A 15,426-nucleotide genomic window follows, 5' to 3' on the forward strand; every position below is an offset into this window, starting at 1 on the left:
TCGCGCAATTCCACGCCATTTTAGAAATTAATGCAGCTCTAACCTGCGCAATTCCGTGCCTCGTGTAAAACGGCCTTTATGACTGGTGCGTCGACCAAACTGTTCATTACCAGACACGATGGAAAATGATACGATCCTCAAGGGCTTATAAAAATTGGTATTCCTCGTAGTCATCATAATTATTCTTAAAAGCGATTTAACAAGTACACCTTAAACTGAAATGCAGCCGGTATCATTAACACCAAAAGTCATATTAACGCTTAGGATACCATCTAATATTCTAGTATCAGTCACAAAATGTATACGTCTTCCCTCTATGACTGCGAAGGGTGATAATGCCTATACTGGTTGAGATGGCTGCGAATTCTGAATTTATTTCTGGAGAGAGAATTGTTAAAATCATGGTTTCCAAAATATTCGATCATTATTACTATTACTATTATTATTATTAAAGTGTTCCACCGATTAAGGTGCATTTGCATGGAGTATTTAAGAAGTATTGTGGCAGTCTTTCCTCTCTTCATGGACGTCACTCTTAAATTAATAATCAGACTTATTCCTTTTAATTCTATCTAATAATCCTATTCTCTTCCTTCCTCGTGTGCCCAACGTTCTTCTCTCTAACACCGTTTTCAACATCCCTGCTAAGGACTCAGTCCATCCATCAACATTCCGTCTCCTAAGTATCACAATTAGAAACTGCCTCTCCTCACTTATTCAGCACTTTATTCATATCCAGCACTTCTTCGTTCCTCCTCATCTCCGTCCACTTTATCCTCTCCATTTTCTCTAAATATATTGGATAGCAGAGAAAAAGCATTATATTTTAGTCCGACCGGGTTGAGACATATACCTAAAAAAGGGTTTTGATGAATAAAATCAACACTGATGGCACCAGCATTTTAATCGGTCAAAAGAATTCACGTTAAAGCTTTTTCATTTAGGTTTACTTTTACAAAATAAAGTGTCGTGTACTTTCATGATTAAAAAGATGATTTCCGGCGCAAAATTCTTCAAAATACATCAATAAATAATTTGAGCTCGGCTAAATAAAGAGCATATTTTATCCCCGTTGGTCATCATTCCTCACGGTCGTAATCGAACAGTTACAATATGTTGGACTTTGCGAAATCGGTATAACTGTAGGTACTCTGTCCAACTACGGACTTATACGACATTCCTCACGAAAAGAAAAAGAGTGAAAAGATAGGCAGTATCAGGGGCGGTCTGGCGAGGTCGGCTGGTCGGGCCCCGAGCTTTGGGGTTCCCCGCAACGATCCCGTCTATCGTATTGGGTATATGAAAGGTGTAATTAAAAAGAGACTGAGATAATTGAAACTAAGTGTTTTTGCAATTATTAAATTCTATGTTTTCATTAGTTCCTTTCTTTACAACGTAGTGTGAAAAGATCATGGAAAAATAAATAAAGGTGTCAGAAGATGAAAAAGAACGAGATGATTTTTTTGAAAGGGTTATTCGAAAAGTTATTTTATTTTTTTTATTTCAGTGCGGTGCCAAGGAAAAAAATTCTCTAAATATTTATGGTAGAACCTTACCATATATATTTAGAGAATTTTTTACCTGCCTACGAAAATTAGCATGAATAAAAAAATTGTGTTCAGCATCGCATTTTCTGATGGAATTCTTCCGTAATTTCAATAAAAATGTGGCTAGGTGGCTAAGTAATTGTGGAAAAATATTTATGCAAATAATATAATTAGGCTTGGAACTGGCAATGAGATCCATTGAAATTCAGGAATTTCGAATTATATTTTGGCGGAACTGCAGGATAACATTTAAATTTCAATCTTCATAGTTATCGGAATTCAATCAATATTTAAGCCGATTAATAAAGATATATTTTAATTTCCAAAAGACAAAATTTTATATCCGCTTAATAGTGAACTGACACGGAATAATATTAATTGGGCAGAAGCTTCACTTATTGTTTAGGGAAATAATATGCCCGTTACATAGTGGAAAACGAACTTATTCCTCACGGGCACATATATCTCGATTGCACGAAACTCTTTGCAAAAGGACTTGAAAATAGTTGAATAAATGAAGAAAGTAACGGCTTAGGTGGTAATTATGTATTTACGTCACTCTTTAAATACATTCCCATGCCCAAAAGTGAAATCATTTTGAATACCACGGTGAAAGTTACCCATTACTGGAATTAGCTTCGTTATTGGTAATCAGAACGAAAAATTAGTTAAGTACTAGCATTTAAACACTTTTTTATACAAGTGTATATAAATTATGGGTAGGTTTGAGTTGAACTGGAAATATCAATATGATTTGACCCATAATAAGCGATACACGGAAATGGGCTTAGTACCATAATTTTGATATTGGGGGTCCATTTCCCAGAGTTGGCATTACGAAGACCACTCAGCCATACCCACAAATCGGTTTTTCATATCTGCGTTCAATTGACGAGCCAAAGATTTCTCCCCCGACACGGAAAGGTCAAAAGCATCCAGATGGAGTAGCTTCGGAAGCGCATGGAATGGGCGCTGGTATTAAAAAAACTGGATATAGCTGCAAAAGGGCTACAGAGGGCCAATCACAAGAGAGAATTTATGGTAAAAAGAGTCCGCTTTTTCAAGAGTTAACTGGATTCATTAAAACTGATCGTCGATCGAGGCCACAAAGGTCTTGAAAAGCCTCGCAAAGGTTGGGCGAAATCAATTTCACCATATTTGCTATAAATATTCGCATTTATCTCATTCCTAATCAGGAACTAAAAATTAAGCGCTCGATAATATATTCCATTTAAATGTTTCTACGATTCTGTTCCGGCTAATCATATAAAAACCATTTTAAGAGGACTTTCTTAATTGTTGAAGAGAATCAATGAGTTATAATAAATACTTAGAATACTCTTAAATGTGTAAATGGGAAAACAAAATTATCATCACCTAAAAAAATGCAAGAAAATATTACAGGTCCTAATTTCAATGACAGATCAGGAATTCAGATAGACAGATTTCATCAGCCAAATATATGGGCAGGAACCAAAACGCGTTAGTTCCAAAAAATGGAATACATGTGACAGTGACAGGTGATATACCTGTAGATGAAAAATCACCCCTTAAAAAGACATAAGATTTGCATAAAAGAGTAAAGAATAAACACGGTAAAAGAGAGATCACGAGTTTCCAGGCGCACTGATAACTAACCATCGATAAATTCATTGCTTTAGATTTTGGGTAAAATAAGAATTTGTGTAATCTCAAAATGGGTGAGATTACGCAATCGTAATGGATGAGATTGCGTAATCGTCATAATACTCGCTCAAAGCTCACGTTTAATCAAGCCCAAAGATTAATTGATTTAGACAATTATAATCAAACATTCTCGTCCAAACCTAATGGACTAATATCCTTAAAAATCCAGGGCATTAATTAAATTTTCGAAAAGGCTGAATACTCAAGAAAAAAAGCGTTGCCATGGTAACCTCGAATTGCCTCAAAACAAATGTTTACGTTGACATAGCTCGGTAACTAAGGAGTTGCGACCCCTTGTTCATGAGACAAAAAATACTTTAAATTGTTTCCTATACCACCTCCTGAAGTATTTCAGAGTCCTCCAGCAACACCCAGTATGTCTATATCGATATGACTTGCACTTATTCTTCGTAACGGTCATTTCCTTTGATTTTCTACCCGTGCCATCACGAATCGCATTGCCACTCAAGGGGCACTTCAGTGTTGGCAATAGCAGCGAGATGTCGTTTTTGACCCAAATGCTATTATAGCAGTATACTTTTGAAGGATAGGTACACAAACGAACGCTTGAGTAACCGACCGACCGTGGGGACAACGTCCTCAGAACGTTTATGTATCCGAGGGCATCGGAACGTGTCTGACGGGGCAGTCCGAGGAGTCCGACGATTTGAGCACATCTCGAGCAAAAACAATACTGAAACGTTGGAGAGAGAGAGAGTTTGGCCATAAAGAGAGTTCTAAATCCCACGGGGGCGACAGACGAACGACGATGATGATACATATACGTCCGAGAAGAGGGTTGGGAAAAGAGGGTTTAGACATGTCAATATTTGCCGTTTTGACATGGGAACGGACGGATGGGACGCATCAAAGAGAGGGGGGATGGAATGGTGTTCGGTTCCATCTCAAGAGGTTTCTCGCTGAGAGACAGTTGGGGTGGACAACGTTCCATATATATATTTTGGAGCCGAAGAGAATGCGGAAAGACATACAAGTGGACAAGGAAGAGTCGTGTACGAATAAATATCTTGTCGGTAAAAGAAACAGAAAAAAATCATAAGATATCGTCTGGTGGATAAAAATCTTAATGAAAATTGACTCGGGGACGGGATTAAACGATGCATACCCTTTGATTATTCCAGAAGAAATTCGTGCATAAGAGAGATCGAGAAAGACATGGCATCATAGCTTAACTTGCAAAATCGCAAAAACTTACTTTGCATCTTAACTTAGCCTATCATAACTTAATTAGCAGCTTTTCAAAACTCAAATTACATCATAGCTTAACTAGATTACATAATTTTTAAAACGTCAGAAGTTCATAGGAGATAAAAAATCGATCTTCTACTGTTTGGTTTCTATGACAAATAAAAAGTTCTCGATTATCTAAGGCTCAAGTTTGGAGCAGGATTAGAAAATTTTCAATGATGTATCAAAATATGCGTGACAAATTTTGGTTTATTTTATTGATTTAACTTCCGATATTTTATTGACATGTTCAATAATTTTATGCTGCATTTTACTATCAAATTACTCATAGTTAAAAGCAAACCTTCTTCATTACTTTTAGAGGAACCAAGTTCTGTTCCTAACCATGGGCCATACCGTACCTGACCGTAATTACCGTTTCATATGGAAAAGAAACTCGGTGTCCTTCTTTTTATATTTCCGATTAACAAGAAAGAATTTTACTGAAATCAGTGTCCGCCATGTAATGTATCGACGAAACATATTACAGGACGGTGATGAAATCAGGTTACAATGAATTGCAAATAAATGTTGTACTATTAAAATTCAATTCCTTTGCATTTGTATAAATATATCGAGGATACTCGGAGACACATTTTTTTACATTCCTTCATAAAAAGAAAAAAAGGTCGTTTTTTCCGATATGATATTTTTTTTATCGTATCGGTCACAAATACAACAACAAAGACATGAAAGTTGAAAAAAATAACAAAAACAAACCGTTCAATAACATTGCGAATTTTTGGTTGCATTAAATTACTACAAATGGTTTGACATAAGGATCAATATGCTGAATTTCGAAAAAATTCAACAAACGCAATTTTTGCGAAATTAGTTCAACTCAGAGGCCATGCATTTTTTGAACAGAAGTAGCCTATGAATAATGACATGCGTCAAAATATGCAGTAATTTATTGGCAACGACAGTACAAAGTTTGAGCCTCGATACTAAAAAAATTGCTGTATTTTGGCCAGGTATTTTTCTATTTCAACCCATTGTCGCCGTGGATACAACTACAAGCACCACAACATGATATATGGAAGCAAACAGCTGCGCAACGCTAAATTTTGGTAACTGCTTTCATTCATAGTTACGCATCGCGATGTTCAGCCGTTGCTGGTAATCTGCGTTTGGCGTGTTTCTTTAATTAAGGCTTTTTTTGTGTTAACTGGTTATTTTTTGTGAATTACTGAGTAGGATGTGTTATTATTGGTTTATTGTATTTGAAATGTGTTTTTTTTTTGTAGTTCGAGAGAGGTTGCAGAAGTGTATTTTGTGTCCATGCATTATGTAAACAGAAATTATCTATGAAAAACAGTATGCGTCAATATATGCACCAATATATTGACAATAGCTGTGCAAAGTTTCAACTTCCGTACTAAAAAAATAATATTTGAGGTATTGGCAAGCTTTTTTCCGATTTTATTCCACTGTGGCGGCGGACACAACTACAAGAACCACAGCAGGATATGTGGATGCAAACTTCGCTGCGCAACGCTTTATTTTGGTAACTGCTTTCATTGACGGTTACGCATCGCGATGTTCAGCCGTTGCTGATAATCGGCTTTTGGCGGGATTACTTAATTAAGGATTTAATACGTTAAATGGTTATTTTTTGTGAATCTCCGTGTTGGAAGTGTATTTGCTTTTCTCAGTCTATTGTATCTGAAATTTGGGTTATTTTTTTGTAGTTCTAGAGAGGTTGCAGGAGTGTACTTTGAGTTCTGCTCAAAGATTGTTCAAATTTTTTTGCGATGTCGTTCAGATATTGTGTTCAAGTGTTTTAAATTTTTTATTTTCGTGAATGTAGGTGTTCCGGACGAACCAGGGGGCGCCCGGGATTGCCCTTTGTGTCTTTTTCTGCATGACGGCGGGTTTGTGTGAAAGTCTACTTGCTATTGAGCCCCAGGAAGGCGCGCGCTGCCTCTACACATGTAATATTCGCTGTCAACTGTGAGATTGACAGCTCCCTTCAATGCTGAGATTGGATGAGAAAAGATGGATGAGTTGGAAGAGAAAGGTGGGATTGAATATTTTATGTACGTCGAACGTCGATCATCTGGGCACATCGGAAAGGCGTTAAAATTGTAGGAAAGAAAAGTAGAGAAAGCATGGGAATAAAAAAATCATGTAAGGGTAGTAACATTTCTTATGGCTGGCCAACAGAAAAAAGGAAATAATTATTTATTATCACTACGCCAAAAAAGGAATTATGCAAATAATCATTTTATTAAACGATTGCAACTTTTTCTGGTGAATAATATTCAGTAATTCTTCTTGGATTAATACAACAGGTTAATTTAGTCATATTCACCAACGTTTCGGAAAACGACTTGTCTTCCAGTGTCAAGGCGTGTCACTGTCTGAATGTCAAATTTCAGACTTATTAATTCATACATAAATTGTGTGAATTTGGACATTCAGACGGTGACAAACCTTGAAAACGGATGACAAGTCGTGTGAAAAACAATACTTATACATTTAATCCTATTATTATTTGGGGCTAAAAACATTTTGTTCACTACCACTGGAAGACAAGACGTTTTGGAAATCGACTTGTCCTCCAGCGTCAAGGCGTGTCAGTGTCTGAATGTCAAATTTCAAAACTTATTAATTCACACATAAATTTGTGAATTTGGACATTCAGACGGTGACAAGCCTTGAGAACGGAAGACAAGTCTTTTACCAAAAAAGTCGGCTAATACGACTGAATTAACATGGTGCAGTGCCCGAGAAAATTTCCTTAATCCTTTTATTATTTGGGGCAAAAAAATTTTTGCTCACTACCACCGGATCTGACCGAAATAATTAGTGGGACGGAGTTCATGAAAGCAGTAGGAAATTGGTCGCTTTATGGTGTAGATATAGAATAAGTTCAACAGATGCAGGCGTTCGGCATACTTAAATAAAAGATGTTAGCACTTTTACACAATATTTTAATGCGTACGACGCGTTTCGGCTAACAGAACCATCATCTGGTACAAGACACTGTCAATATCACCTTTATACCTTTGAGAAAAGGGTGGAGGAAGATGTCACATGTTTGAAGTAGGGGTTGGAAACAGGCGCACTGAGTGGAGACAGTGTAATGGTACGGCCCGCACGCCTTAAATTGTGTGGGTCCTTGCCACTGGTGCCGGGAAACAAATAATCACACACAAATGTTTAAAGTTTTAACCCAAAGTTTATTTTCCATTAAAATGTTGCAAAGTGATGTAATATTATTTTCTTTTCTATCTTTTTAGAGTTCATTTCCATTTATGGACACTATATTTTCTCTAAGTGCTTCATTTGCCCGCTTTATATAGTTTGTTTTTGTATTCAAGCAGAAGGGTGAAAGTTTTAAAAAGAGAGGAAAAAGTATGCAGCAAGGGCCAAATTAACATTTTACTTTTGGGATATATATGGTAATGAGTGATTCGGCAACCCTTAAGTAAGTAGACAGTCTCAGGGGTGTCCAATTCCAAGGACTTCTTTATACTTATTTAATGTTTTATTTGTATCATGGGGAATTAAAATTTTTATTACTATTTCAAATATTTTTACGAAAATTAAATGCACATCTCTCAGACATTTATAAAATGACAATCGTGGCAAAAATATTTCTTCCCAGAATTACGGTAACGGAATCAGCGAACGACAGATGGTATTAGTTCTAATTGAGTCAGACTAGAGGATCTCACAAAATCTAGAACAACTTATTTTTCCATGAATGCACGGGGATCGATGAAAGGGCTGTTAATAAAGGAAGGAAAAAAATTGCGAAAATTTTCTAGTCCTTAAAAGTCCTTAAAAATACTGAAATTAATTTCAAGTTTTTTAAAATAATTTTTTTTTAAAGTTCCATGGGTATCCTACCAAATCTTGCGTGGTTATACAGGAATAGCGGAGGTGATTAAAGTGTAATTTTCGTCTCGAAGCAATTCCTGGGTGGGATGATATCGATGAAAGAGCTGATCATAAATGAAAGAATAATTTGCGCAAAATTTCCGATGATAAAGATATCGAAATTTAAAGGTTTTCTTACTGATAAATGAATAGCTTTACCCATCCTTTTCCCCTGTTCTGGCGTCCGTTTTAAAATTCATCAGGTAACTAGGTAACAATAAAAAGATAAATAGATCATAATTCACCCCTGAAGATGATGATAATTCATCGAAACCCGGGTCGCGCTATGTAAAAAAGAAGTGGTATAAGTAATAGTGTTATGTATACGAGAAAACTTATCCCACCAAAGCTTGGAAAGTTATACAGGAATCACGGAGGTGATGTTAGGGTTTTCCTTGTCTGAACCCAATGTCTCGTTGCCCCGTGCGATCGATACGAGAGTGGCTGCTGCTTCAGACACTCAGTTTGGCCGCAGGACGGCGGTCCATCGAAACGCGCCGAAAGTAAGTTTTACCCTGGTGGGGGCGGCAGGAACCGCACGCCTAAGCGAGCAACTTGATTGGTTAACACAGTAACCGGAGGAGATGGAAGGCTCCATCCTGGGAAGGAACATGTTCAGATGGAGATGCTACGGCCTCCTCCCGTCATCGTCATTATTGGAAGGACCCTCGCCAACAAAACAGCGGGGTGGTAACGCAACACCGCGAATTTAACAGCGTTAACTTCGTGACGTGGGAGGGCTCGTCTGCCAAGGACGGGGACAATCCGGGTTGATTGGGAGAACGCACGTCCTATGCGTGGCAGGGATAATGATTTCGTTCTCATGGTGCGGAAGACGGTGGTATTCGGGCATCAGGAAATTCTCTCTGTAGAGCCTGAGTCCTCTACAGGATGTCCCATTTATCTTGACCACCCGAAATACCTTTTTGTCCAGATGCGAATTCAAAAATGTGTCAAGCAAATGTTCATTAGCCGTCAGGGGGACATTAATCAGCATGATTGCCTTCCTTGAAACTTTGTTATTTACAAAGATATGAATAGCGGCATGTCTTTCTCAAGGGCACCCTATATTTTTTATTCGGCAATTCATTTCCTCTCCTGAAGACTTATTCAAAAATGTAGCACAGTGGACCGTTAACATAAACACAGTTTTATGAAAAATGAATGAATCTCTAGCGCTTATTGCAGGTACGCGGGTATTGGAACTTCTCCACTTGCTGACGTTGACGGTGAACAAATGAAAACAGTAAAATGCACACCAGTCATAAGAAACTCGTCCACAGTAAGTGGACGAGTTTCTTATGTTTTCATAACGTTGTGTTTATGTTAATGGTTCACTGTACTACATTTTTGAATAGGTCTTTAGGAGAGGAAATGAATTGCCAAATAAAAAATATAGGGTGCCCTTATGAAAGACATGCCGCTATTCATATCTTTGTAAATAACAAAGTTTCAAGGAAGGCAATCATGCTGATTAATGTCCCCCTGACGGCTCATGAACATTTTCTTGTCACATTTTTGAATTTGCATCTGGACAAAAAGTTATTTCGGGTGGTCAAGATAAATGGGACACCCTGTATATTTCCTCATAGCAACCAAGAAGTAGAGTCGTCGAAGCTCTCTGGAACCTCAAAAAGGCGGGCTATGCGGAAGGATTGGCGTCTATACGTGTAAATTCGCCCAATATTGTAAATATTTTTTATTTTCTTTTTAATTTTAAAGAAAGAGAACCACATACCGTATACAGTGCCATTTTATAGTGGCCATTTAACAATACATAAATTAGAGGACAAAAAAGCAATATAACAAGCGACAACAAGAATCTGCAGGTAGAAGCTACTTCGGTGACGGATAGGATAGGAGAAGGCTTACAAAGGTTTTCAATGGAAGCGATAAGGGGTCAATGTATTGAGGGAGTGAGTTCAACACGGAAGAAATGCGGTAGAAAAACGAACGTTTAGCAAGTGAAAGTCTGGGTAACGGCATGTGGATTAGGGGATGAGGACGGGTGGCGCGGGGGGGAACTTTAAAATAGACAAAAGAGAGCAATTCAGGGCAGTCGATGGTGGAATTGAGAATCTTATAAATAAGTTTTAAATCAGCTGTGAGCCTATGGGTAGTGATATTAAGGATAAAGAGGGAGGAGAGAATTGCGTTAGTGGGCATGGGCCAGTTTGATAAATTCTATCAAACTGATTTGGTAATTGTTACCGAAATGGCCACAGCAGTTCGATAAAAACTATCAAAATCGAAAGGATAATAAAACCAATGTAGCGTGCACATGCGAAAGATTTTCAATCGCGAAAACACTATTCTGGTTGAAAATCATAAAATTAGGAGTTTAACTTTAGTTTCTGCCAGAGAAATACAAAAAAAGTGGGAAATTAGTACGCCTGCATGAAGCATTGAACGTGGGTCCCCCGCGTGATAACAAGGGATTCTAAAAACTAGTCTCAATCGGTTGCCATAATAATTGCCAATACAAACGCTCTAATATATTATTATTGTAAATAATCAACCTTCGTTTTAAAATGTGAATACGGTATGACTACAGTTTCCCTTTGTAAGCTTAAGAGGAGTACTTGATGCACACAATTGCAGTACGTAGTTACTTAATATGAATATCTAGTGCAGATGCGCAAGAAAACTTTATTTGCAGGCTTTTTAATCGATATAGAAATGACTTTAACGTTCTGGGTGAAATGTTTAGCATGGATTGGGTCTAGTATGACGACTTTTATCACATGTTAGTAAACATGATAGCGAATGAATATACCTCAGGAATACCTCTAATTAAAGTTTCAATGTGTCTAAATACACAAAAATTTCCTTACAGCTTTAATATCCACGATAATACGCTATTCAATCATTGTCTTTGATGCACCAGCTGACGGATAACATTGCAATTTAAACGAGGAACAAACAGAAAAATGAGCGTAAACAAAATTAAAACGTTATCGCCATCACAAATAATAAAAACATAATCATTTCTACCAACCTATCTTTTATGTAAGGCCTGTTTAAGAACCTTTCAACTGCAAATGTGTATTGGTAAAACAAAAGAGGAACGACAGACCGTTCGATAGATTACGAAACGCTTGGTAAATTCTATCAAACCAAATTTGCATAGCAATGTAGAGTTTGATAATTTTAACCAAACAAGCAATCAACTTCGTAAAATTAATCATAACTTCGATGAAAGTTACCAAACTCAGAATCGTATTAAATTAATTCAGTTATTTTTACCAAACTCTTTCGTAAAATTGACCAAATTATGAAATATCAAAATGTTTGATGAAATATATCAAGAGCGCTTGGTAAAATAAATCAAGTGCTTGATAGTTCACATCAAAGTTTAAGTATATTTAACAAAAATACTATATATCACACCAGTTTGATAGTTTTGATCAAATCTTTTTTTTCCGTGTGTAATCTATTTAATCTAATTCGCCCAAAATAGAAAACATTTTCATTGATCATAATTTATACAAAACTCATCAAATCAATGTTTAAGTGTTTACAAATCAGAGATGATAACTAAAGATAAAAGCGATGAGGAAGGTCTGATACAAAGAAAGATCAAATTTGGGATGGATGAAAGGCATGTCGAAAAATATTGATTCCAGCTCCTGACCTTAAGTCTCTCAATCAATTATAACATTCAAATTTTTGTCGAGAGATGATATCACCACTTGGGTTTAGTTGGTAGCACTTTTAAGTACTCACGGCACTATCTCCATTGTGGCACTCGAAAATAGAGAATACTTACATGACGCTTCATAAAGATCAAAACAAATACAAACAGGGGAATGTTTTTCTATTTTACCTGATGACATGAACCAATTTTTATTTTTATAAAAAAATAAAAATGGTGGAATAGAACAAAGTTTTTCATTTCGTTAGCGATAAATATTTTTAATTCTAACCGAAAACTATTTTTCATCCTATATTGGACATTATGCCCCTTGTGATTCGTGGCGACAACTCAACAATGAAAATACAAATCTCCCGGTTTCTCCAAGCCCTGTTTTCCCACGTCCCTCACAGCGTGGCAGCACCGTTGCGCCAGCGGCGGAACGGCTGGACTGGACGGTCTCTGGCCGCTGGCGGTCAGAGGAATTTTTTTTTTGGTGGATGGAGGAGGGACCAGACAAGAGAAAAGTAGGAGAGGGAATGGAAGGGACATGTACGAATGGGCAGGCAGCACCACAGAACGACGAAGTGGAAGGGAAAGAAAAAAATATAAACAAAACATAAACATCCTCCTCGCATTCGGAATCGATTCCGTGCGAGATTTTACGGAATCGCGTTCCGAGAACGGTATAGCACGAGAATGAGACGGAATAGGGAGCGGCCGATGCCAGGCGAACATGAGGTCGCGAGAGGTGTACTATTCGGTACGGCCTGCCGCAAGACATCGGAGGAGAAAGCTGCCTGCGCGCTACTGAAGGCGCGTCTTCCGAGTTCAGACTGGGACCCGCGAGTCGGGAGCCCTTTACTTGGGAGGGTGAGTGACACCCCACAAAAGAAACGGTCCCTGCAAGAGGAGCTTAAGGGATGTTACCATGCCGCCAAACTCGAAATACTTAAACCGCCACCAAAATAGGGTCCAAATACATACGACTTCCTCCACATTGCAGCATGAAATCGAGCTTGACCAACATTTATCCCGGCAGGACTCTGCGACTGTCACATTCTGTGACGGAAATGAAAGAATAAAAGATGTTACCAACTCGCCGACTGTACGAATATCTGTAACAAAACCACGTGGCATTGTAATTGAACCCCAATCTTCAAATATATTGACTTTAAAACCGCTTTGGCGCGGGAGAATGGTTGTTTCGGTCGTCATGGCTTCCGTAGTGAACGAGCCCTTTACTTCAGCGTCTATTAAAATGTGCAATTAGCAATTGTTTTCATTGCCACAAATGTGCTACGATATTCAGGTATTGGCAGCCTTGCAGAGCACAGCGAGGTGACAGGGACACCGCGCTCACGGAACCGCGGAATGAAAGTATTGGGGGCAGGCGAGCATGAGTTTGCAGGAGGTGGCTCTCGGAAACGCGGCGGGGCTTGAGTCGACGGCATGGTTGATGTGCGGTGTTGCATACCACGGCAGGATAAGACCGGCTTTGGGCTCTGAAGCAATGGCGGAGGTTCACTGCCCGCGATTGCGGCTGGGTGAACTGTTTGCTTGACTAACCAAAAGTCGCGGGTTCGAGTCCCGCCAGGAAAGACTGCCACTATTCAATGCATGGATATTTGGCAGACTTCTTACCACTTGTTCAACACCATTTCGTCCATCTAAACTTCCCTGGATCATTCAAGAGGCAGCTTCGAAAAGCCAACTTGTCCTGAAAATTTACGTTATATCCTTTTTATAGTCTATATTTGTTAAAGCTGTAGCTTTTAAGTTGCAAAATTAAATTTAAAGGCCATACTGGCTGTTTTTTGAATAATTAAATAAGTTTCCTAGCCCGCTTAACAAAATTATAAGTTTAACTTACAACGCAAAGACCATATTGGCGGCTTTTTAATGATTAAATAAATCAATAATCGTCCATGTATACTTGTTGTTACCCCCCTCCTCCCGATCTAAAAGGCCTGATTGTGCTGTTTTCAGGGTAATGATAGTAAATAAAATTAAAATATTTTTGACTGCATCAAAAACAAAGGTTCACGCACTGACTGAGCCAGATTCATAGGTTGGTGATGTGGTTTCAATAATGCTTAGCGATGGAATATCTAATTATAAATAACATACTCTAGTTTTATTAGCAAAAAATAAGGCTAAATCCTCAAAAATCTGGTAAAAAGTTTTCCGAAATACGAAAAAAGTATAGCTAACAAGGAGAATACGAAAATTTATGATTTGATAAAAAATGTAAATTTTTCGAGTAAATGTCTACTGGTAACGGAAAATGACTCCAAAAAAGGGATAATAATGTAATTTAATTTTAAATACGATGGAAATACATTAGCAAAGAAAGTGTCGCTAAAAACATAATGGAATCAGTATAATAGTCTAATATAATCCTCTGTAGTTACACTTGTAGAATGAGCAGTAATATTTAACCTGGATGTTGGCCCAGCTAGAAGAATGGCCTAGTAAAAGAACGTACGGAGTGCACCTCACGCGAAAGTATTTTTACTATGTTAGCTTCTTACTTGAAACGATTACTCCGACTACTCGTTTAAAAATTCAAAACATTCGGTAGAATGGATAAGCGAAAAATTATCTCAAACTTATATTCCGCTGAAATGTAAAATCAAATTCGTTGAATCAAACCAACGGATTTAATTAATGAAGAATTTTAGTGGCAAGTAGTTTAGTGAAGTTGAACCTTAAAATAACTTGTGAAAGATCAACAAATAATGCACCAATCTTTCGCTACCTTGTAGTCATTATCAAGCATTCCCACTACCAAATTTAGACGTAATGAGGTTAACTACCAATTCGTAGGTGCAACTGATGTGTATTAAATCGCCTTACCGAAATACTATTTCATGCATCATTTCCTATTCTTCAGTGAAATATTTATCGAATACTGAAACGCCCAAAGATAAAGGTAAGCTACTTTATAGACGATATTTGAAGATAGACTTAATGCGACAGCATAAAAACGTGCAAAAAACACTGCAAAATGTGACAAGTGGTACCATACCCGGAGTAGACACAGTCCATTAAGAGTCGGATTCAATACCTTAATAAAATCCCTTGTTATCAGTTCCTTACCTCGGCAGTCTTGGACCTGCAATAAAATTAAGAGAAAAGTTACTTTTGCCACCATAACCTATGAGAGGTAATAACTACTTTATTGGGGCATTTAAACACCCTTAGTTTACTAGGATTAGGTTATTTTTTTAAGAACTCAACATAGGCACTGTTCCGAGCAAAATTAATGAGGTTTTTTTAGGACTAATTTTCGCTAGCATAGATAATTTCTTCATTGGATCAATTTCCTACGTTTTAGACAATGTAACAGTAGAAAATATTCCTTTCAACAGAGAACACAGAAGTCCGACACCGTGTTCCTCACCTCCGGAATTCTTCTCG

The sequence above is a fragment of the Ischnura elegans genome, chromosome 9 (assembly GCF_921293095.1).
Source record: "Ischnura elegans chromosome 9, ioIscEleg1.1, whole genome shotgun sequence".
Lineage (NCBI taxonomy): Eukaryota > Metazoa > Arthropoda > Insecta > Odonata > Coenagrionidae > Ischnura > Ischnura elegans.